This window comes from Peromyscus eremicus, chromosome 1 (assembly GCF_949786415.1).
Source record: "Peromyscus eremicus chromosome 1, PerEre_H2_v1, whole genome shotgun sequence".
Taxonomy (NCBI): Eukaryota; Metazoa; Chordata; class Mammalia; order Rodentia; family Cricetidae; genus Peromyscus; species Peromyscus eremicus.
The window spans coordinates 70,278,316-70,304,030 of NC_081416.1; positions in this window are offsets into that span (position 1 = coordinate 70,278,316).

Below are 25,715 nucleotides of genomic sequence, written 5' to 3' on the forward strand. Positions count from 1 at the left end.
TGATTTTTGAGTGTCGATTTCACAAGTACTGGGCTTGTGAGAATTAATTTTGATTGTCAACCTGATCAGATTAGCAAATGCCTAGGGCATTCATAAGGCACATCCTTGGTGTGTCTATGAGGGCATTTTCAGAGGAGACTATCTAAAGGCTTATGACCTGCTGTGAATGTGGTCAGCACCATCCCATAGGCTAGGTCCAGACTGATTATAAAGGAGAAGAGAGAGAGTCAGCTTGGCACTGGCATGTCCCTTTCTCTGCTTCCTGATCTGCACAGAGGTGAACAAGCAGTCTCATGTCCCTGCCACCACAGCTGAAAGCTGCTCCAGACACTTCTACCTTCTCCGTGACGATGGCCAGTATCCTCAAATGTGATGCAAAATTGGCATACCTTCCAGTAGTTTGGATCGGAAATGTCTCCCATGGGTTTACATATTTGAACACTTGATCTCCAGTTGGCAGTACTCATGTTATGAAACACTTAGGAGGTGAAGTCTTGCTGGATGAAGTGTAACACCGGGGGCAGACATTGCTGATTCATACATAGCCTTCGCCTGCTTCCTGTTCACTTTCTCGGCTTCCTGTGTACGGGTGGAAATGTGGTTAGCCAGCTTCCTGGCCCTGATGCCATGCCATGCCCTCTCTGCCATAATAGACACCCCCTCTGGATCCATAAGCCAGAACAAACTTTTATTTAAGTTGCTTTTGGCCATGGCATTTTCTCACAGTGACAGAAAGGAATCCTTTCTCCCTTATGTTGCACCTGTCAGCAAAGCAGGGAGAACAAAATAACAATACAGTCAAAGAAGAATACTATACTCAGCACGACACCATTCCAGGGAAGGAGAACCATGGCCAGTAGGGTCCTTCTGTTGCCAGGAGCGAGACTTGCAGGGATTGGGGAACTCTTGGTTTGCAGGTAGACTCTCCTGTGACTTGTGTGTACACTCAGTGTCCACATACAGCCCAGTATGTACACTCAGAATCTTGTTCAACGATGAACACATTCTTAGGGTAGAACCATAAAACTGTTTGGATAACATGATGGGCAAGAATCAAAGGACCCCAGGCTGCAGGACCACTGCTGCTGTGTGAATTGAGTGTGCATCATCTTGATATCCACTATGGTATGGAAATTAAAAACCACCCAAAGCTGATGTGTATACTCACCACCTTCCGGGTCTCTGATGCTTTCTCCAGCTCAGCCAAGGAGGTATAACTTTCTAAGTGGCTCCAGCCGGGCAGCATTTGGAGACAGAGATGAAGCTGGAATGAAGATGAAGCTGAGGGGCTGCTCCCCAGGCACACTTTATTGCAAGCATCTCCTTCAGCTAGAAGAGGAGCTGGGATCGCCACCTGAACCATTACCTAGTGGAAGAACAGAAATAAACACAATGAGTTTCAGGCATGAGGCTCCAGCGGGCAAATTCTCTTTCTCCCATACTGGTGTTGTGGGATCACCCTGTAGGAGCACCCTGTGGGAACACCCCGTGGGAACATGCCATGGGAGCATGTTACAGCAACACACTAGCCTGTTCCTCATTGCCATGCTATAACGGAGTCAAACTTCCTCTGTTAGTTACACTTGCCTTTAGCTTTTTTTTTCGTTGGATGAATTTTTAATTTTTATGACAGGGTTGGGAAATTTTCAAAGTGGATTCTACAAGACAGGCTCCGAATGTGCCGTGTATTTGGTTCAAAACTCAAGGCTTCCAGATGCATCACTACAAGGCTCAAAGGATAAGCAAGAGGCAGGTTTCTCTGGCCCGTGGGAGGAGCCGTCACACAGAGTGTCAGGACTCTGGCTGTTACGGAGTACATGTATCTGCTGGAGTACCACCTTATTGCCAGGCATGATGCGAGGTTCTGGGGCTCTGGGGAAGATTGAAACAGGCAATGTGATGCTGTAGCCCATTCAGGCTGCCATAGTAAGCTGTCATAAGTCTAAGTGTTACAGCTCTGAGGGGAAAGGTATCCAGGCAGTCAAGAGCCAAGGAATACCATAAAGTCACACCGCACAACAAACCTCACACATTGATTGGGAAGCAAACTGTTGGGAATCTCCTCTCTGGTCTCACTCCTCCCTTTCCAGACCCTGCCCCTCAGAAAGCCCCCCCAAGAGTCAGCCCCTCCCCAGGGGCTGATCAAGACCAGGCCTACAGGGTATTTAAGACCTGGTCACCAGACCCGCCACGTGATTTTCTCTCCTGTCTTTCCCAGAGTCACCCAGTAGTTGCTTTGTTCTATTTATTTATTAAACATAGACTTATTAATTCAGCCTGATGTGATTTATTGCATCTGCGGAGTTACCCACTACTGGAGGTTATATTTTCTTATCACAAACCTCGTTGATTTGTTGGGAAAGACACAAGTGGGTGGCTGTCTCTGCTCAAGAGAGAGGCTGCAAAGAACTGAGCAGGAGGCAGGCTTCATACAGGGTTTCATGAGTGGGGGTGGAGCTTCCCAGGGTGGCCTGGGATTGGTGGGATTTTATAGCCTGATCATGGGGCAAGCTCGGGGACTGGTGGAATTCTGAGGCCTGATCTTGGGCTTTTTTTTCCCCCTCTGTAGGGTAGAGTTTAGTCATCTGCATCTTCAGGGGCTGAAAACAGTAGTTTGGGGGCAGGGCCTAGCCACTGTCACCCCCAGGGGCTTACAATAAGCTGTTAAAGTTTATTAAATGCTAGAGTACCCTTCTCACAGTTCTTGAGCCTGCATGTTGGAAGTCAGGGGCTAGCAAGGTAAAGTCAGACGACTGAGTCATGCTATCGGACTCACAGTCTGGGAAAGATGGGAGGGCTCTGCGAAGTTCCTTTTATAAAGGTGCTCATTCTGCTTCGGAGAGCCCCACCCTCAGGACCTGGTCACCTCTTAATGTTATCACTTGAAAGTAAGGATGACATCCTGTGCAGTCCTCAAGTATCCTCACTCCATGATGACTACCATTGATCTGGGCACCATAGCCAGTCCTTAACATAGCAGCCTTTGCCCTCATGGAGCTCAGCTCTCAAAGAAACTGATAAGCAATGAAGGAGCCCCCAGGGACAGTCAGCAGATGGCAGGAGAGGCCGTTTGGGACCCCACTAGAGCTGAGGGAGAGAGCGGTGGGGAGGAGGTATTGACCACTATGGGTGGACACTTCCAGCTGTGATGGGAATGATGCCTCCCTGGTATCAGGTTGCTAGGAATGGGACCAACTCGACACAGCCTTGCTAAAGATGAATATGAATCCCAGGTTGGTCCGTGGCTGTCTCTGAAGCTGGGGTTGGCCTCAGATTGCCAAGTCCTCCTTCCGTCTTCGAGAGCAAAATGTATCTTGGCTTGGATTTGAGGCTAGGTGACTCGCAGGCCTATTTTAGCCCTTCCAGAGGCCACTGCTAGCCTTTACATCTTGCATCCTGGTCATCCTTCTTTCAGGAAAAATTGGGCATCACCCCAGGGATTGAAGGCAGATGACACAGGGATGTTGAGAGCTGGGGACCACTTCCTTATCCCCTTCTTCCTGCTGTCCACAGATCCCAAGGATTCCAAGTAGTCCCGGCTTAAGGCCCACGGTGAGACCCTTATTAGGAAGGTCAGGAAAAAGACCAATCCCTGAAATGAAATCCATGAAGGTCAGAGAGCCATGAACATCATGAGCCTGAAAGGATTCTCCTTATTCCCTTGCTGTCTTGTCCAGAGATACTCACGCAGCACGTGCTGTGCACGCTTGACCTTGCCAGCGCTTGACCTTGCCAGCTGGATGCTGGCACCATGGGAAGCTGAGCTGAGAATACTGCATGGACAGCATGTGCTGTGCTGTCAGGGACCAGAAGAGCAGAGGCAGTGCAGGGGACACTCCATGGAGACGGGAGGTAGAGGAGGTCCCGATGAGGATGGGGTGACATCTAGGTGGGGCAGAATGCGGTCTGTAACCTTGTTTCATGGATGAATGTTTGTCTCTCCAAGATAAACCCTCATAGGTGGGATCAATGTCCTTTATTTAGGGACTTATGAGTATTCTCACCTTCTTCTCCCCATGGGAGGAGTCAGCTGTCTACAGCCTGGAAAGGATCCCTCGCTAGAACCTGACCCCACTGGGCCCCTGACCTCCATAAGGGATCAATTTTGTTGCTTTTTAGCCATGTAACCTATGGAACTTTGCTATGGATGTGTGGCTGCCCTGAGATGGTCTCCTCCCTCCGTCCCATCTCTCCTCTGCTTGGAGGGACAGTGGTGATCCGCTGGAGAGAATAAACGCTACAGTTATGGCCTAAGGGGAGATTTTGATGATTGTTTGTCCGACTGGTTTTTTACTAGGAAGGAGCTGATAATTCTGCAAGCTCAAGAAGAGTGGGTGGGATTAGAGCTAGACAACGACACAGGTGTGAGAGGCACCCTTCCCTGAACCAGATGACCAAGATCCCAGGGAGGGGGCAATGGATTTGAAACAGCAGAGGAGATCTGTGCGTGCCCTAACCCCCAGGGCACAATCTGCAACTTCCAGTTCCACTTTACCTTTCAGGGGAAAGAGGATTAAAATACTTACAAAGTGACACGGCTCAGGTTTTAGCCATTTCTCCAATCTATTACAGATGGCAACCCGCGCTGATTTGATGAATAGCATTTGCAGCAATTTGTCTTTCCCAGGTATGTTAAGTTGGTTTTCCTGGAAGCAGCAGCTCCCTCTGCACCCACCTATTTCCTTGGCTTGAATTGTGTCTGATAGAGTTGCACAATCACAATTACACATAAAGCTGGCATGAACAGGTTTGGGCTATCACATGAGATTTTGAGTACATGTGACATTGAATAGATGGGAACAGATGTGGACAGGCACAGAGCGCAGCCCTTGCAGACAGCATGCATGTACTGGTTCCATCAGAGAATCCAGTCTGTGAAGAGGGAGAGAGTCGACTTTCTAGCTGCTCTAGCCACCTCTGTGAGGTGGACGCTAGCAAAGAGAGCCTCTACAGAAGCTCTGAGGGAAGTACTGCGCTTTATCTGCATTTAACAAGAAGCAACAATGCCAGGTGGTGGTGCATGCACTTTAATCCCAGCACTCGGGAGGCAGAGGCAGGCGGATCTCTGTGAGTTTGAGGCCAGCCTAGTCTACAGAGTGAGTTCCAGGACAGCTTTGGCTACACACAGAGAAACCCTGTCTCAACAAAGCCAAACAAACAAACAAAAATAGAGATAAAGACAAGGATTTGAATATAGGCAGCTTATTGATCAAGAAACTTGGGTAGGGGTGGGCAGGATGTGAAGAAAGCCAGTCTAAGGTATGCTCACAGTAGCTGCCAATATTGGTAACTGGAGCTTAGGCAGGCTGGGACGTTAGGAAGCTAATACTGCACATGTGTGACACTGGTCCTATTCACAGGACTGGGAAGCTGGAGCAGTCATTCAGCAATCCCATGCACCCTTGGTTGAGTGCTGTCTGGAGCAATGGCTGCAAATCCAGGAGCCCCATGGCAGCCTGAGCAAGTTCTCAGCTAAGCATTGGAAGCAGCATGGATTTCTCTATCAGTCTTGATAGGTGCACTGCCCAGGGACAAGAGATACATTTTTTTAGGGCCAATGAACACAATTTTATTTATTTATTTATTTGAAAATGTAATGACTTTCAAGTTGAAAGCACAGAACATCTGAGAAAACACACTTTCATCTACAGGAAGCAAAGGGGTCCAATATTATCGGACTGTAGCCCTGGTTGGAGGTCCCGGCCACAGGAATCAATAGGTATGGACATGGAATGGACAAGAGGTTGCCCCTGTGTCAGGGGCGTCATTCGATAGACAGAAATGATGCTGAGAAAATACAATGTGGGTAAAGAGGACAGCGAACATGAGGGGAGCCCTCAGATAGTGAGGCCGTGATGGGGCCAAAAATTCTAGGGGTTCCACAGAGGCATAGAGGAGCTGTAGTCAGGTCAGGTGAACCAGTGGGCTGAAAAGGTTGGAGGGCATGTGAACTTGTGTTGGAGGTGATGTGGTTTCAGATTGGAGATAAGAGTTGGCTCCTGAGGTTAATTAGAGATTAAAGACCAGAGATAAGAGGAGTAAGGAATTACGTGCCAGGCCATCCATGTGGGTTGCCCACACGAGTGTCGATTGTTTAAAGTGATGTGGTATTTGCTCTGCTGAGGGTATCATGGTAGATGACATCAAGATGCAGAGGGTACAAGGATTTACACTGAAAACACAGGAAGCCAGGGAGTTCAGGGTTCCACGGTCCTTTCTAAGGAGTGCCTCATTACCCTAGGACCTCCCAGCAGCCTTTCCTCCCAAGGCTTCCCCACTGCGATCCTGACCCAACAAGAGATCTGCCACCTCCAGATCATAATAGGGTGGAGGTAGATGGTAGCAGACACAACTGCCTTGAGTGACAGAGGGAATATGACCAACAAGACGGGCGAGCAGAGCTCCTACTAAGATGGCCAGGGGTGGGTCGTGGGGTGGTGGTGGACAGGGACAGTGACATCAAACTCAACTGTCCCTGAAGGACGGGAAAGAAACCAAGCTGTAGGCAATGCTGAGGGACATGGTCTGAGAAAGAGCAGAGCCTTCTTACTTCCCCAGCATCGGTCCTCTTCTGGTCAGCAGGATTGCCTGAAATCCTTCCACCAGACAGATGGAAAACGCAGCCCTTCACACTCAGTCGTCCAGCTGCTTTACAAAGGGGAGCAGGTATCAGACTGCTGACAGACAGGCTCCTTTCTTAGTCAGGAAGATAAAATATTAAATAGCTGTCTATCCTCCCCAAGTTAATGCATAGATTAAATACAATTCCAATCAAAAGATGTTTTAAAATCAATATACTTTGAAGTCTCATGTGAAAAAAGGTCTTGGCAAGATTTTCAAAGAATGTTCTCAGAATGAAGAGCTACAGGGTGAGGAATAGGGAGAGAGGATGGTGGGGGATGAAATAAACCCCAAAGCATATTGTTAAAACAAAGCTGTTGAAAGCTGGGCACTAGCTCCTCCCAGAGAAGGGCAGAAGGGGATAGCCCAGAACAGGCCTGCAATGCCAGCATAGAATTGGGTCCACTTCCAAATAGTATAAAGGAAGGTGTGTTTAAACGCTGTGTTGGATAATAGGATAACCATTCAGAATAAAAGATTAGGTTAGGAGGCTGGAGAGGTGCTTCAGTAGTTACGAATGTTCACTGCTCTTTCGGGGGACCTGGGTTTGGTTCCTGACACCCACATCATGTGACTCACAAACCACTGTAACTCCAGTTCCAGGGTATCCAACACCATCTTCTGGCCTCTGTGAGCATCTACACTCACGTGGTGCACACAAACTAACACAGGCACACACATACACATAAACAAAAATAAATAAACCTTTAGAAAAGATTAAATTGTGTCTGCACAACACCACATGCCCAATAAACTCCAGATGGATTAAAGCATGAAATAGGAAAAAGTTAATTTTAGATAAACTAGTGGTGGAAACCAGAGCAATCCATCAGATCTGTGTGGGAATTATTCCACTTACAAGTAATGGGGGCGGCAGCAGGAGAGGCTGGGTTGAGTGTGGGAAGTCTCCAGACTCCTAACTGACGACAGCAACACCAGGAGAATTTGATAGAGGGCATATTGGGGGAATGTTCACACTATGACGGCAGGTAACAGGATTTTTGAAATACAACTGAAAATAATGAGTAGCTATGATAGCTAAAGAGTCTCAATGTTTTTAAGCACCAAGACTGCAATGATATGGCAGAAGTCAATCTTGAGAGAAGACAAATTGCTAGTAGATAAAGGAATTAAGCTTGGGATATCATTCTGTACTATCAAAGAACCTATTACTTTGTCCCGTTGTCCCATTCGACCGTGAAGCCCTGAGGTTAGGGTGAGAAGGACACACTCACCAAAGCCAGTGGCATCGTCACCAGGGATGATGTGTGAAGCAAAACAATGACACAGAGCAAGAACCGTAAAGATTCACCCAGTCTAACCGATTCCTTCCTTCCCCACCTGAAACTGTGCTAAGGAGACTCAGCAAATGGAGGCAAAATTCACATCTGCAAAAATGTTCAGTACCATTAGAATAGTGTGTTTGATAGTAGACTAGAATACAGAGAAAAAGACGTGACCTAAAGGTTCAAAGAGAGAAGGAGATACGTCACTTATAGAGTAGCTCCTCTACACAGTGGACTATATTCAGTCTGTAAACTACACAGAGAAGATTAATGTTAGTTGTTGTGTTAAGGCTAAGGTTTAAGTAACTTGGAGAGGGGAATCTGTGTATATGGGTTATACATATGTGTTATAAGGGGTACTTACCCCTGTGTGCCTATGTGGAGGCCAGAGGTCAATCTTGGGTGTTTTCTTCAATCATGCCCCTCCCCCCCACCTTTTTTTTTTGAGACAAGGTTTCTCTGTGTAACAGCCCTGGCTGTCCTGGAACTGACTTTGTAGACCAGGCTGGCCTCGAACTCACAGAGAACCACCTGCCTTTGCCTCTTGAACGCTGGGATTAAAGGCGTGCGCTAACACAACTTGGCTACCCCACCTTATTTTTGAGGCAGAGTCTCTCACTAAATTGGGAGCTTACCATTTTCATAGACTGACTGGCCAGTGAGCCGCAGGGATCCATATCTGCCTCTGCTCCCCATGCTGGGGTTACAGATACACACTGCCGTGCCAAACTTTTATGTGGGTGCTGGGGATCCGAACTCAGGTCCTCATACTTAGGCAGAAGCTGTTTTACCCACTGAGTGATCTTCCTAGCCCAGGAAAAACCTTTGTTTTTCCTGATTGTCTGTAAACTCAATCTCTGCCCCCCCCACTTCCTCTTTCCCTCTCCCTCCTTCCCTCCCTTCCTCTTCCTCTCTCTCTCTCTCTCTCTCTCTCTCTCTCTCTCTCTCTCTCTCTCTCTCTTCTCCCTTTCTTTTTCAATCTCTCCCTCCCCCTTCTGTCCTTCCATCCCAACAATACGACCCATGCACATAGCCCATAGACTCAGGGGTCTCTGGATTTCCCACAATACCCCCCATTCAGCAAGACTAGAGGTGGGCAGGAGCTTGGGGCGGGGAACTGGGAGGAGTGGGGATCTCCTTTCATTTTCCAAACATACTCCTCCATTAGGTAGGAATCCAAAGAATGAAACATTAGATGTACAGCCTGCATATTTAGGAAACTTGCACACCCTAGCTGCAGCTACACTGCCAATGAACCCAAGCACTATTTTGGGTATATCTGGAAAAAAAAATTCCCCCTCCTGGTGAAAATGCATCACATTTTCAGCAAAACCACAAATCTCGACGCTCTGGGCATCTGCATCCTGGTCTAACAGGAGAGCTTGTGTTCCCAGGATCTTTCTATCCATTCATCCCTTCTAGGGGCTGCCGCAGAGGGGGTGGAGTTTCCATGTGCAACCACAGCCGTGGGGTGCCTGGTCCCTGTGCTGTGCTTTCCCCTTGTCGATGACCACTGCCAGCGGGTGTGTTCCCAGGCCACAGTCAGGCCCTTGGGAGAGCTGATTTCTGCTCAGCCCCGGGTCTCTGGAGTCCAGCCTGGCTGCCGCAGGGCTCAAATCTTTATTTCATGCTTTTCTTGAATCTTCTTGGAGGCTGGCGGTTTGGTGGGAGGAATAGTTTCCTGGGTAGTGGTGAGGTGTTGTCTCCTAGTCAAAAGGTGGTTCCTCTTGAGCATTCTCTTCTTCCAGGGTTTCAGAACTGTGGCTGGGGCTACTTGGGGGCATCCGGGTGGGGGTTGGGGGGTGGGGGGGGGTGAAGGCAGACTGTTTTTAAGCGGACCTTGTTCTATTCTGGTCTACCTGGGTCACCATGTCAATGTAGCTGTCAGTCAGTTTCTTCTGTTTTGATGCTTTTCTCCCAGGGCTCTAAAGTCTTTCCTCCTTGTCAGACCCCCTCTAGGGGCCTTGCTAGAGTCCATCGTAGGGACGCACAGAAGTGTCAGCCTGTACTTGTTGACGCCTTTCAGTTCTTGCTTCCTGAATTCTGGGCCCCAAGTAGTTCAACTGAGGTCACCCAGAGATTGCTTCTGTGTTCCAGAGTATTCTGTGAAAGATGAGGGTCCGTTCTGTTCAGAGAACACAGGGACAGTAGGGCAGAGTGGCCTTTTGTCTCCTACCAGCCTGATTGGTGTCCCGTTGGTAAGCCAGTCGGGAGAACATATGTAGTTCTCACCGGGAAACCATGGAGCGACGGGGCGGACGATCTGAACAAATCAGAAATCATCCAGCTGGAAGCCAGCTCACCCCAGTCTTAGCAAAGACAGATTTCACAAAGCTTTTCCAAGCTGGGTTTGTTTCCCACACACAGCACGATGAGTCAGGAGAGGTACTGTGTTTGACTGTGTGTTCAGGGGGTTGATGGTATGGCTATCACAGGCCTGGGGTTCAGGCGGGGGGTGGGGGGACCTGGTGGTGCGGTGCGTCGTTCCTGCAGCTCCCTGCCCTGCAGCATGTGTTACTGTTGCATTTCTGACAGTGCAGACCAGGCTGATAAATTCATCTCAGATCCCGAGGATGCCCTAGCATGTCTCTTCCGGAGAAATGAACTTTAATTTATTTAAATTTAATGGAAAAGCATATGGAGGGGAACGGAAAGCTAATTTAAAATGGTGCTCAAAGCAATCAATATGTTAACGGATTCCTTCAACTTTCTATGCTCGGCTGCAGGAAAATAGAAACCACACCAAAAAAAAAAAAAAATCCTTTAAAATGTAAGCTGATTCCTCCACCCCCTCCCCTCTTCCTACGTTATGAAAATGCTGTTTCTGATGTTTGGAGCTGGCTTCCAGAGAGTTTAAATCAACCAGTCTTGTAAACATTAAAATATGTTCTGGAAACTATAGATCATCTTATGACATCAGAAGCGGGACTGGAGGTGACTTTGGTCAAAAGGTCTGTTTTGGCAGGCCGTAGCAGGCAAAACATCCCATGTTGGAGGAAAGTAGTGTGTCCCTTGTACACTGGAGTTTCCTCATCCCCAAAGTGGGTATCACTACCCCTTCATCCTCTTGTGAGAAGCCAAGGGGCCTGGGGCAGAGCTTGCTGTACAAACTGTAAAATTGTATAATTGCTCACCCAGAATGTGAGCTGGGGATGTCTGGCTCCCAAGTAACCATAGTTTCTTTGAGAGTCAAGGGCATAGTCTTCTTGCTGCATCCTTTGGAGGAGACATCCTGGCGAGCATGGTCCCCAAGGACTTATTGGATTCAGCTAAGCGGATCTGAAGAGACCAAGGTTGATATACCCTTGTCCCCATCTGTCTGTGCATAAGCCACAATGTCAGACATTCTGCCATTTCTCGGATCTCTTTTTGGCTGTGGTCTCCTCTTTCTCCATCTTCTTGTGAGGCTATGTGGTGGGCCTTGCAACCAAGGACTTGACATCTCCTGGCAGGCTTCCTGGCTGCTGGAATTCCCTGTCACTCATGCCTGGAGTCCTCTGCAATGTGTTCTCTGGGTGGCCAGAGGGAAGGAGTCAGGCAGAGTGATGCCATGGAAGAGGAGCTACCATCACTCCTAAAGTCTAGGTCCAGAGCAACTGTGTCTTGAGTAAGCTCAAACTCCAGCATTTGGGACTAAACTGGCCTTGGTTTCTAGGGCTGGGGACGGGCTGGGAGAGTGGCTGGGAGTTATTTAATTTTTTTGATCCTTTGTGGAAGTAGAAGCTGAATGGGGGAAAAATCAGGCATGTTCACAAGTCTTTCTGTGTAAATTACCACTTGGTGCCAAAAGTAGCCTTTTTGTTTGTGTTGTTTTTGTTTTTGCTTTTTTGAGACTGGTTTTATGTAGCCCAGGCTGGCTTCAAACTCCCTGTGTAGCTAAGGATGACCTTGAACTTCTGATTCTTCTGTCTTCATGAATGCTGGGATTACAGATGTGTGCTACCACATCCTAGTGTCTTACTGACTGTTCTATTGCTGTGAAGGGACACCATGACCAAGGTAACTATTAGAAGAGGAAGCATTTAATTGGTGTCTTGCTTACGGTTTCAAAGGTTTAGTCCACTATCATAGCAGAAAGAATGGCAGCATGCAGGTAGGTGCTGGAGCAGTAGCTGAGAGATACATCCTGATCCATAGACAGACAGACAGAGAGAGAGAGAGAGAGAGAGAGAGAGAGAGAGAGAGAGAGAGAGAGAGAGAGACTCTGGGCTTGGCATGGGCTTTTGAAATGTCAAAGACCACTCCCAGTGACACACTTCCTCCAACAAGGCTACACTTCCTAATCCTTTCAAACAGTGCCACCCCCTGGTGACTAAGCATTCAAATATATGGGCCTATGGAGACCATTCTCATTCAAACTACCCCAGGAGCATTGAGGATAGAGCCCAGAACACTGTGCATGATAGAGAGACAAAGGTACATCTCTTGCTCACAGAGCAGCCTTTTAAAAAGGAAGTCTGCCAAGTAAACAGCACCCTCTCTGCAACTTCTTGAGTCTAAGACAAGGTCAACTGTTTCCATCTGAAATTTGGAAAGCAGCTAGTCAACACCATTAGAATCCTAATCTTCAGTCTGTCTCAGTATTGACCTTCAAGGGCTGGATTAAGATTCTGGGGAATCTCCCTGCTCTATGCCAGGTGCATGGGGACCTCATTTGCTTATATATTAAAGAGGGAGAGAGAGACTTCTGGAGCATTTTAGACTCTCATATGTAATCAAAATCTGCCTAATTGTATTTTCTTCTTAAAAAAAAAAAAGAAAAGAAAAAAGAAAAAACAAAAACTAAACATTCGTGGTCTATTGAGTTACTTCCCAGGCTTGTGTAAAGGTGGGTTTCATTTCCATAATGTGTGCCTGACAGGGCTTTCCGGTCTGAGAGGGGGAAATTAGACACACTGTCAGTAGCATTGAAGTCCAGGATGGGTGTCCGAAAAGAATCTATCGGTCACCCTTGCTAATCTCAGTGTGGAGAGTGTCCAGTGGGATCAGAAATCCAGAAGGGGAAACGATATCGGAGTCCCAGGAGATACAGAGAGGATCCTAGGAGGTGCTGCCTCTGGAGACCAGTCTTCCCCAGGGTGCAGCCTCACACAGGCCTCACAGTAGTTTAAACCAAGGTGCAGCTGGAGAGAAACCCCAGCCCTGGCTACCTGCAGATGCGCAGAACTCTACCACTCCTGGAAAACCCCTGATGCCAAGAAGGTCTGAGCAAGGAACACAGAAGTGTGGAACAGGGCTGGGGGCCCATGCCTGAGGCTCCCTGTGGATTGATGTGTGCTGGGATGGGGGAGAGAAGAAGGTATGGAGTTTCATGTCTTTCATGCTGGCGACCAGGTGGCTCTGGAGCCACTCAGCCTTTGCCAGTTCCACTGCAAGCTCCACAGCGTACATGGCTAATCTCTCCCTCCCCAGCCTCACCCCTTCACCCGCAGGACAGAGATCACAAGCATGCCCCATTGAGTCATTCCCGGCACCGCTGGATCTGTGTCTTGCGTTTGTTGCACACTGAGCAATGCTTTCTTTTTCGTTTTCTTCCTGCCATTAGTGTTGTTTTAACTACCTATTTTGCTGGCTCTGTGAGAAGATCTAGCTGAAGAATTCCACCAGCCATCATCAGGAAGAGGTTTCCAACCTTGTCCCTGTGGACCGCGCAGGTGGCTCTGTCTCATCAGAACCCAGACAGCCTGGGTTGCTGCAGTGCAGGGTATGTGCACAGCATTTTCTTCAATGCTTTCCCCTGCAGACGTGCCCTGGGGGCCAAGGGTGGCCTTCACAGAGGCTCTGCTTCTCTTGCGGGGAGGGCAACACCCAGGCAAGCCCTCCCTCATGGCTTGCATATAAAACAGCGCAGGGCACCACTGAGACATATAATGTGGGAGCTATAAATGGGAGCCCAGCTCTATTTTTAGAAACAGCATTCACAACTGCAATGTCGTGAAAGGTCTATAATTTTTCTTGGGCTGAGAAGAAAATGCAGCTCCATCAGTATTTGAGAATGTGTCTCAAGTGCTGGTTTGAGGTGACATGATTGCCCAGGCCCTCCCTTCTGTGGCCCAGGTCCCTGGGTGGGAGAATGGGACACTGTCTCTGGAGGGTTAGCCTGGGTGGTCTGTGTGTTGGCTTTGCATTAGCAATTCTGGGTCAGGAGCACTGGGTCTGTGGCTGTAGTTGTGGCTGTGGCCAGGGTGTCCGGAGTAGGCCCCACCCCTTGGGCTGGTAGGGAAAGTTTAATGAACCCCAAGTACTAAGGGAAGTCTTGTCATCTGGGGTGGGGGACTCAGTAAATGGCAGCCCTGAACACTGACAACAGGATCTGAACCAGTCGTCATTCTGTCCCTAAATGTTCAGGTTGTCACTGCTCTTCATGTGGGCAACTCATCTGTAACTGGCCCCAAACAGAGCATGGCTCAGCACACACAGGCAGCAGGAATGGACACTTCTGTCCATCAAGAATGGAGAACTGAGCCGGCCAAGGCAGGACACTGAGTTAACAGGTCAGCACTGTGGCCTGGAAGAGAATCTACCTGAGAGCCCAAGTGAAGGAGGGTGGGGCAGGCAGGCTGGCTTTTAACTGCATAGGTCCAGATGCTTCCTCCCTTATCCGTTTCCTTTGCCGTTAAATGGGTCACTCTCACTTCTGATGGAACAGGTGTGGGTGGCCTCCTGGGAGCTGTGAGGAAGACTGGGTGCGTTTGTTACATTGCTGGGACAATACAGGACAACAAGCAATTTAAGAGGTTTTTTTTTTTTTTTTTTTTTTTTTTTACTTTGGTTTACCTTTCAAGATTGTTCCATCATCATGGGGACCACGTGACAGCAAGCAAGAAAGGCATTGCAGGGAGCAGGAGGCAGCTGGTCACATTGCATCTGCAGTTGGGAAGCCCAGAGAGATGAACGCTTAGGGCCAACTGGCTTCCTCCTCTTTATACAGTTCAGGACCTAAGCCCATGGAGAGGTGCTGGCCTCCTTTAGGGTGGGTTTCCTCCTTCAATTAACCAATCAAGCATTAATCAATCAATTAACCTCACAGGCATGCCCAGAGGCTAACCTAATCTAAATAACCCTTCACGGGTGTGCTCAGAGGCTGGCCTCCTAGGTAATTCCAGATCCTATCAAATGGACAGTCAACACTAGCCATCAGGCAGGGTTAGAACATCATTCCACATCCATCCATTGGGCATCTGTGATTCAGTTCCTCAGAGCTCACATCCAGGGATGGCATTAAGTCCTGGCTTTGGCTTTCTTCTTCCCAAACAGAAATAAAACTGTCACCAAACATTTCCCGCTGTCAGGACTGTAGACTGCCCGGTTAGATATTTGAGGTTTAACCCATATTAAAAAAAAAACAAACCAAAACCCACCGGAAACAAATGAGGCCTGTTCCAATGGAGAAGGTTATGAGAGAACTACCCCACTCAGACAGGCCCAAGTCTGAGAAGAGACCAGGATAGAGGTGACAGGGATGGAGTCAGAGGCCAGGCCTGGCACAGCATCTTAGCTTCCGGGGTTTGTGTCCACATAGGACGGTGCTGGAGGCACTGGGAAGCTCAGGGGCTGTACACTGCAGGGTTCGGGTAGCTGTCCTTGCCCTCCCCACTGACCTGTCCCCACCTGACCCTGGAGGCAGGAGATAGTAACTGGCTTCTTTGAACAGAAAATTTAGGGGGAGATGAAGGAGGCAAAAGCCAGACACTGGTTACAGCCCACTGACTGGGTACCCAGACGGAGTGTGTGCATTCCACACGCCCTGCGGGTCTGTGGCTCAGCTGGGTAGGACCTGGACTGGCTACTGCTAGGGATGGCTTTGGGGACATTTCTGCCTGCAGTAGTAGCCTCTGACTTGACAGAGGTCCTCTACTGTCTCTCTGGAAGGAGGTTCCTGGCTTGAGTATGGGTGTGTGATTTTGTGTATGTTATTAAGTGTGCGTATGTTTGTGCATATGGATATGTATGCCTGTATGTGGGTACATGTGAGCATGTATGTGAGAATGATGTGTATGTCTGTACATACACATGTGCAGTTGTGTAAGTGTGTGTGAACACTTCCACACACAGTCTATTCCTTTTCATTAGTTCCCAAAAGTGAGTCACCTGCTAAATTGACCTGCCTGGGTGGTTCCCTGCCCTTCCTTTTTTCCTATTTCTTGTAGTACAGTGATTCTCAACCTTCCTAATGCTGCCACCCTTTAACACAGTTCCTCATGCTGTGGTGACCTCCAACCATAGAATTATTTTTGTTGCTACTTCATAAGTGTAATTTTGCTACTGTTATGAATCATAATATCTGATATGCAACCTCTAAGGGATTGTGACTCACAGGTTGAGAATCACTGTTGTAGTTGGACGTCTCACCTCAGGGCTGGCCAGCTGCTCTGTTCAAACCCAGCCTCTCTTCTGTGTTGGAACACCCAGAGAGCCTGTGTGCAGCTGTTGAGTGTCTCCCGACTCTCTCAGCGCCTTCTCTGAAATGATCTTTCCCTTGTACCCACAATGCTTAGCACTCCCTGAGCAGGGACCTGCGTGCTCTGACTCACACTGGAGGAGAGTTGGCAATGAGAAGACACTTTGGAGTTGAGTCCTGACGCTGCCACCTCTCTGCTGGGTGACTGTGAACAGATTACTCTCTGTCCTTGATTGGCAATGGGGGTGACTGTGAACAGATTACTCTCCATCCTTGGCTGGCAATGGGGATAGCAATTTTGTTCTTATAGGCTGTTTAGAGAATCCCCATGGTACCAAAGCAGTAGAAGTTGGCCCTTGGGGCTGGAGAGATGGCTCAGTGGTTAAGAGCACTGGCTGCTCTTCCAGAGGTCCTGAGGTCAATTTCCAGCACCCACGTGGTTGTTCACAACCATCTACAGTGGGATTGGATGCCCTCTTCTGGCATAAAGTCATACATGCAGATAGAGTGATCATATACATAAAATAAATAAATCTTTCCTTAAAAAGAAAAAAAAAGGAAGTTGGCTCCCTGCTTCTTCTAGCCACAGGGCTGAGCTCATTTCTGTGAGCATGGGAGCATGTGTGGATCTTAACCATTTTGAGCTAACTGAAGTCACAGTCATGGGCTCTTCTGTGGTGGCTGCAGGTTTGGGAGAGTGGTCGGCATACGGGATGAACTGGGCTCAAATGTGGCTCCACCTTGGACCAAATGGTGACTTATTATTCCTCTCTGGGGATAATGATGTTGACCTTAAGGTGTCCAGGCATGGGTGATCCTGACTAGAGGTTGGCATAGAATGGGATTCTTACTCTCCGTTTCTGCCCTCACCACCTGCCATTCTGTTACACCCCCGACCCTTACTTCCTATGGCTTGGCCGATAAGCCTGCAAGGGGTGGACTCTTGTACTCTCAGTGATGAGGGCTAAGAATGGCAGGTGGGTAATGGTACCACCATATGGGGGTCATTGCAACGCTTCTAGGCGCCCTATATGGCCTGTCAGCTTTCCTCAGCTACGTCAACAGAACCTCTAACTGATGTGAGTAGATGAGGAGTGTGCTGGGAAAACTCAGTCAGTCCACACCACAAGGAAAAGCTCACTGGATGGGACAGTGGGATCTAGACTCCCAGTTCCATGAAGAAAGCTTCCCTATGAGCTGGCTTGGACTTTACCACCCCTTGACCTCACAGGCTCTAACATGGAGGACTCTTTCCCCAAATCAAAGTCTATAGAGGAGAAAAAAAAAAAAGGCTTCTGGGCAGACAAATGTCACAGTGGCCTGCGACTTTCTTGACCATTAGGTAGAAAGCAAGTTTAAGCCTGTTCCTCAAAGATGGCTACTGCTTCTCAAAATGGCTACCATGCCATCTCCTCAGCCATTGGCCACAGGTGAAGAGCCCAGGACCTTTGTTCTTTCAGGAAACACAAGGCTGAGGGTTGGCATTCTTTACAGCAGCTTTTGATGCCCATAAGATTGACTATAAGAGGGTCGGAGGCAAGTTTCAGTCTTGAGTCCACAAAAACAGGTGGCATTTTTCAATATGGCTACCACATCGTGCCCTCAGGCACTGGCCACTGGTGGAAGCTCCTGGGACGAGGAGATGAGTGCAGGGGAAGCTCTGAAGAGGTGCGGTCCTGAGAGGGTCTGCTGTGACTGGGAGGCCTCCCCAGGGGCGTAGCTCAGGCTTCCAGGGCAGGACTGGGAAGCTCTCTCCCGCTCACTTCCTCCCACCTCTTCCTGCTTTGGCCATCCTGTGGCACCCACAGCTGCTTAGGCAGGCTTGTTTATTGACATCTGTATTCATCTCAGGCTGCCCAGCCCCAGTCATCGGTGCCAGTGGCCTTCTAAGGGTGACAAGTCCATAGCCATTTTCCAACCCCTCTGAGCCTCTGTCCCAACTGTGAGATTTGACAATATTCACCTCGCAGATTTATTATGAAGGCTGAATGAGATGTGCGATCATGATTCCACTATCCCGGGCCTCCCTGCTCTGAGGTCCGTCTGCACATTGGCCTGTGGAACACCCAAGAACTCCAGTCAGACTTCATGGTGTTGAGGGGATGCTTGCAAGGTTTTTCAGGGGGGAAGACATGAGGGGGGCCACACTTAAGACATAAAGGGGTTTCCCCACTTCCCATTTGGGAGACCAGGTGGAAGTCAGGGCTCATCACCCTTGAGTTAGAGATGTCTGTTCAAGTTCATTTAGCTCAAGAAAAAGCCTCCACCCTCAGATCCCTCCTCCTCCTCCCCGACTTCTGCCAGCTCCCTGAGTAGGCTGGTCTCCTTGCTGTCTCCCTTTCCCAGCTCTGCTCCTTGAGTGCACCCGTCTTGCGCTCTCAGTCTCTCTCCCTGGCATTTCCTCCTGGTTGCCCTTCACCATCCACTGTCGTCATCCTCAGCTGTGGCTGGCTCCACCGGAGGGCAGGGGCCCCTCCCTGAGGCTCTCCCAGACCTTCCTATCCCTCAGCACACTTACGGCTCAGGTGGCTGCTTTCCTCTCAGTGCATGGCAGGCCTGACCCTGTGTTTGGGGAGATCAGGGACAGCGCCATCCTGGTGCCATTGTGTCCCCCAGACCCTGCTGTGTGTTGTTTCTTCACGAAAGGCTCACACCAATGGAAGAAGGAACAGTCTTGTTTTGTCCCATGATTTGGGCAAATAAAGTTTGGCTTCCAATCCCAGAGGAGTCCCTACACATCCACCTTCTTGATACTACCGTCTCTGGCTTTGAACACAGCTTTAAAAACAACGAACACTGTGCTTTGGGTTCATGCTTCATTCCCAGAATGTGGGTTTGTCGAGTTTCTGGAACCCTGGTTGGGTCTAGTTTTCATGAAAAGTGTAACTTCTCAGTTAGGTTGATACTGGAGATGTACAGGTCAAAGTCTGGGCTCTGGTAGCACCAAAAAAATAGACTCAGCCACTTATATCCAAAATGCCACTTATAGAGAAAAATTATAGTGGAAAGAAGAGAAAGGAGATTTATTCAACATGGCCACATCAGGAAAAACAACAACAATAACAAAGAGGTACAGAGCGCCCCCACAAAGTCCATCTTGAGTACTGGTTCTCAACCTTCCTAATGCTGGGACCCTTTAATACAGTCCCTCACACTGTGGTGATCCCTTCAACCATAAAATTATTTTGTTGCCACGTCATAACTGTAATTTTACTACTGTTATGAATCGTAATGTGAATATCTGATATGGAAGATACCTGATCCCAGAAGGCGTCTCGACCCACACATTGAGAACCAATGGTCTGAATGGCATACCGTTGACGTAGAGGGCACGAAGTATGCATAGCCAAGCAGTTCTGGACCAGCTGTTCTCATCCATCACTGACCCATCATTGTCTCAAGAGCTCCAGCCTCTCTATCAAAGTGGTCCAAAGCATTGTCAGAACTGTTTGACATCTCTTTCTGGAAACCAAGTTTCTACTCTGGCTCACTTTAGGGCCCCAGCCTTCCCCTTCCCCCACTATGGGATTCTGGGTAAATTTTAATTCTTCAAAAAAATTTTTTTTAAATTATGTGTATGTATGTGTCTTTGGGTGTGTGTGCATGTGAGTACCAGAGCATGTTAGATTCCTGAGGCTGGACTACAGGAAGTTGTGAGCTGCCTGAAGCAAATGCTGGAAGCTGAATTCTAGTCCTTTGAAGAAGAGCCCACATCTTATTCCTATCCATTGAGCCATCTCTCCAGCCCCCACATTTGAATTCTTTGAGGTCTATTGTCTGATAAGCCAAAGGGAGGGCACAAGTGTTTCTCTTTCTATCTCCTCTCCTACCAGCACGGTTACAAGATCAATTATTTGTTCATGCAGAAACAAAAATCCATACTAGCAATTTGGTTAAATTAAGTCTCCCCATGCTATTCCCTTCCCTCGGCCCAGCCTCCAGCCTGGATCTCAAGCTTGAAGGTTCCTGCAGAGTCCGCAGGCGCCTGGCCCAGAAACAGGTGGTGGCGAGGCCTGGGCTAGGACAACGTGTTGCCTTTTTCAGAAGATTCCATGGCTCTGGGGAAAACTCTCTGAGCACACTCTCTCTCTCTGCCAGCCCTTCAGCAGGTTAGTGTAGCTTAGTAATTAGCAATCACAATATGAGCTGGGCTAATTATTCCCAAAAGTCAAAAGAAAAACACAGATGTTTTTAAAGCCGCACTGTAGAGATTTTGCTTTTTCGATTGTAATAATTTAGCATGCAAAATGAGTTAGATGCCAGCTTTCCCTGAGACTTAATTTTCAAGGTAGAGTGAGGAAAATCCTACTGATTTTGTAAAGAACGGTCTTGGACAGGGAGGGTGGGTAAACACACACGGTAATTTTCGAAACCCAGGAAGAAGCGAAGGAGGCTGGATTGAATAAGTCAACCTTCTCTGCTCCTGGGACTTGAGTCAAATCTTTCTCCTGATTGAAAACTTGTGGGAGGTTCCTTGGTGCTGAAATGAAAAATGACAGGTCTGCGCTCATGCTTGTGAGGCTGCCATGTCTGCACAGAGACCACCAGCAGAGCGGATCCGGGAGGATGAGTAGATCCAGATCATACCTGTGGCCACCTCGTCGATTCTTCACTCATATTCTGCTAGAATCACAGGAAGATATTTACCAGGAAGGTCCTGAGGGGCTGTACCAGTCGGAGGTCTATAGAGGGATGGAACTGGTAGATTGAATATATACTCAATATATTGAATATATTCATGTGTAGACTGAATATACATTAAGAGGATTTATCAGATTGGCTTACAGAATATGGTCTGAGTGTCCAGCCATGGCTGTCTTCACATCAGAGATGCTGAGGATGGTAGAGAGGGCTACTTCTGCTGTCCCAATCTTGTACTGAAGGCCTGGAGGACTCCTGAAGGGCCGCTGGTCTTCAGTCCGTGTTGGGAGCCTGCAGAAGCTGGCTTCTGGTCCCAGAAAGGATAGCAATAGCAACAACAGCAGGGTGGATGACCTTGACAGAAAGATGCAGACAAAGCCGATGAACTTGCCAGCACGACAGGAAGGCAATCAGGCAAGAAACAAAGCTGCTCTCCCACCTCCTTTACCAGGCTGCCACTGGAAACTTCCTGCCCACATTTAGGGGTAGGCTTCCTGCTTCCCATAGTCTGATTGAGAAAAATCTCTCACAGGTGTGCCCAGCAGCTTGTCCCTAAGTTTGTTTCCAAATCCTGTTACGATGACAGCCGTCACAAGCCGTTGAGGGTAATTTCCCCTCTGCCCTCTGCCGGTGCATGGGAATAAACTGATAATTCCACTGTTCATAGAACAGACAATGGGCCATCATCAATGACACTCTATGAGACCAAAAGCAGAAGATAATGGTGTGAGACCGTCTACCCAGGATGCTCAGTCTTCAGGCCCTCCCCTCTGCTCCCCAAGTTTAGTCTTCTAAGTGACAGGCCTAAGGACCACTGTGATCCTCTCTCCTGGTGGACCCAGGCAGGCAACCAAGAGAATTTCACTTAAGCGTCTCAATGCACCAGACTGGAGGCAGTAAGAGTCAGCGCCACCTGGATCCTGAGAAGGTTTTAAGACCCCTCGATGGACAAGCCCGCCTCAGTCCTGGAAGTGAGGCATGGGATTGGTTGGTCGATGGAAAGTGGGAGGGGCTTAGCTGGGTAGCGCTATGTTCACCTTGGTCGATGGTCATTCTGCCCTGGTCCTCCCACAGGTTCTATCCTTTCAGGGTCCTCAAGATCTCTGTCTGTCTCTGTCTCCCTCCCTCCCTTCCTCCCTCTCCTCACCTTTGTGTGTGTGTGCGCGCGTGTGGAAGCCAGAAGCCCACGTAGAGTGCCTTCCTCAATCATTCTCCACTTTATTTCTTGACCCAGGTTCTCTCAATGAACCCGGATCTGACCAAATCACCAGCCTGGCTGGCTAGTGGGTTCCAGGGAGCCTCTTGTCTCCATCTCCTCTCCACAGGGATTATAAGCACGTGTTCCGACGTCACCACTTCCGGCTTTTCACATGGCTGATGAAGATTTGAACTCGGGTCCTTATGCTCACTCGGCAAAATCTTTACCCACTAACCCATCACCCCATCCCTCTGGAATGTCTCGTTTCTGTGAAGACTTGGGTGGAGGATGTGGGTTTGAGCTGCAGGTCTTCATGAACTCATTTGTTTTTGTATGTGGCCTTTGTCCCCTTTCCTGGGATTTCCTCAAGGGTAAAAATGGACATGGCTTGGATCAGTCTTTCTTAAGCATGTTCTGCAGAATTCTAGTTTCAAAAGATCCAGCAGATGCTGTACAAACCCCAAAGCATCCTGGAAGATGATACTTCTCAGGGGCAGTGGGTCTCAACTGGGCTGATCTCCTCTGCCACCCTTGTACTCCCACACTGGGGACCTGGTAATGGCTGGAGACAGTTTTTGATCCTCACAGGGAGGAAAGGTGCTACTGTCATCAGTTGGGTGGAGGCCAGCAATGCTGCCAGCATCCTACAGTGCCCACCACAGTCCCCCAGCCCCCAAGACCTATCTAACCCCAGTCACTAGCACTAAGGCTGAGGAACTGGCCCAAGATCCTAGGCAGATTAGAATAGTAAATGTTGTGAGTCACCACGCCTGAGCAGAGGAGAGGGTTTCATACGCAGGAAAGGGCTAGAAAAGGCAGAACCAGGTAACAATGGGTCAGTTATGTTGAAGCTACCTTCTTGACAAGGTGACAGCAGAGGGGACTTTTAGCAGCTAAGAGTGGCCTGTCGGTGGGTTACTAGCATCTCTCTCCCGCTTCCTCAGAAGGTCCAATAGTCATCTTGGCTTTGGTGTAGTATGGAGATCTCAGCATGAGTGACTCCATTTTGGTCTGGTCTGGGAGTTCAGTGCAGGCACTGAGCAGAAACCAATGGCTTCTCACAATTTCCTTGAACAGAAATGAGGTTGAGGGCTTTCTTCCGGTCTTTGTGACCACTTATGTCTGTCTCTTATGGGTTGTCTTATGTACAACCTCTACCCATAACCCCTCACTTGTTCACTCAGAAGTTCTCATTGTGTATTAAGGATACTGACTGTAATAGGTTTCCTGCCCACCTATTGCTGTGACAACACACCTGACATGAAGAAGCCACAGGAAGAGTTATCTATCTATCTATCTATCTATCTATCTATCTATCTATCTATCTATCTATCTATCTGTCTGTCTGTCTGTCTGTCTGTCTGTCTGTCTATCTATCTATCTATCTATCTATCTATCTATCTATCTATGTATATATTTTTGGCTCACAGGCTCATGGATTCAGAGCTTCCGGTTTGTGGTCCTTGGCTTCATTGACAGGCCCTGTGATGTGGCAGACCACCATGATGGAAGAAGTACATGGTACAAGCTGCTCACCTCATGGCAGACAGAAAGGAGGGAGGAAGGGAGGGAGGGAGGAAGGGAGGGAGAGAGAGAGGGAGGGAGAGAGAGGGAGAGAGAGAGAGAGAGAGAGAGAGAGAGAGAGAGAGAGAGAGAGAGAGAGAGAGAGAGAGAGATCCTGGAGACACCTGCAGCCCTCCCTCTGGCTACTGAACTGTGGAGACACTGGCCTTCAAGGAATTAGAATTTCCCCAGAAATCTGACGCTGGGGAAAGAAAAGGCAGAAGCTGAGTGCCAGCCTGAGGAGGAACTTGTTTCCAGGAAGAAATTGCCCACAAGCAATGATGCACCAGTGATGTGTGGGACCACATCTTGACCAGGGCTGCTTACCTCTGTACCCCTTGTCTTCCGTTTAAACCTAAACCTCACATTAGGACCCAAAAGATAGGCTTGAGGGTCACTGGACCTCTTCAACTGTTCTTTTTCCTAATGTGGTCACAGTGACTCCTGATGTTTGGTTTTGCTCTTTTGGGGACCCACCACCCAGCTCCCAAATAAACCGCACACTGAGGCTTATTGTTAATTATAATTGACCAGCCTTAGCTGAGCTTGTTTCTTTTCAGCTTTTCTTAACTTTAAATTATCTCATCTACCTTTTGCCTCTGGGCTTTTTCCATTTCTTACTTCTGTATATCTTACTTTAACTCTTACTCGGTGGCTGGCTGTGTGGTTGTGTGGTTGTGTGGTTGTGTGGCTTTGTGGCTGTGTGGCTGTGTGGCTGTGTGGCTGTGTGGCTGTGTGGCTGTGTGGCTGTGTGGCTGTGTGGCTGGACCCTAGCTTCTTCCTCTCTTTCTCTCTCTTGCTCTTCTCTCTTGCTCCTCTCAGATTTCTCCTTCTATTTATCCTCTCTGCCTTCCAGCCCCGCCTATCCTTTCTCCTGCCTCGCTATTGGCTGTTCAGCTCTTTATTAGACCATCAGGTGTTTTAGACAGGCAAAGTAACACAGCTTCATAGAGTTAAACAAATGCAACATAAACAAAAGTAACAGCTTAAAATAATATTCTACAACAGACTCAGTCTCTTTTCTATTTTTTTTTTTTAGATAGGGTTGTTCTGTGTAACCTGGCTGTCCTGGAACTCACTCTGTAGACCAGACTGGCCTCCAACTCACAGAGATCTGCCTGCCTCTGCCTCCCAAGTGCTGGTATTAAAGGCGTGCACCACCATGCCTGGCTTTGCTTCTCACTATTATTCCTCTTTAAATGAGGACAGGTGGACCAGCCTGGCTTGTGGGGCTATCAGAGCCCAGACTTGACTCTAAAATCTTTGGTAAAAATCTTCATAAACAAGCTGACTGAGAAGTTTGCTTTTTGTAGAAATTAGACCCAACCAGGGTCCCAGAAACCTGACAAACCACATTCTGTGAAGAAGCAAGAACCCAAACCACAGTGTTTGTTATTTTCAAACTTGCGTTCAAAGCCAGAGGCAGCAGTATCTAGGTGAATATGTAGTGTTTCCTCTTGGTCCAGATCTGAAATTGCTTTGCCAAAAGCACAGGACAAATCAAGAACATCCATTCTTTCGTTGGTGTGAGCCTCTTGTGAAACAGCAGGGCTGGGGGGCATCCACAGCGGGGCTGGGGGCATCCACAGCGGGGCTGGGGGCATCACTGGCCCTCTCATCTGTTCCTTTTCCCAAGGCAGCCACTATTCCTTGTTGCTTTAATGGCTTGTCAAGGAGGAATGGCTCCGCCTCGCTTGTTGGCGCTGCCGGGACCCAGGGTGTGACTCTAACAACTCTGGTAACAGGACCAAGGACTAGATATAACCTTCAAAGCCATGCCCCTTGGTAACTGACATCCTCTGACCAGGCCCCCAAACAGCACGACTAGCTGAGTGATTAATACCTGAGCCTGTTGGGGCATTTTGGATTCAAGCCATTACTACCCTTTGCTCTGCTGGGGACCCACCTACTCCTTCCAGTTTTCCCGCCTTAGCATTGGCCCTGAGTTTTGAGACCGCCACCTTCCAAGTGGAGACAGTTTCCTAGGGCAAGCATCGGCCGACCA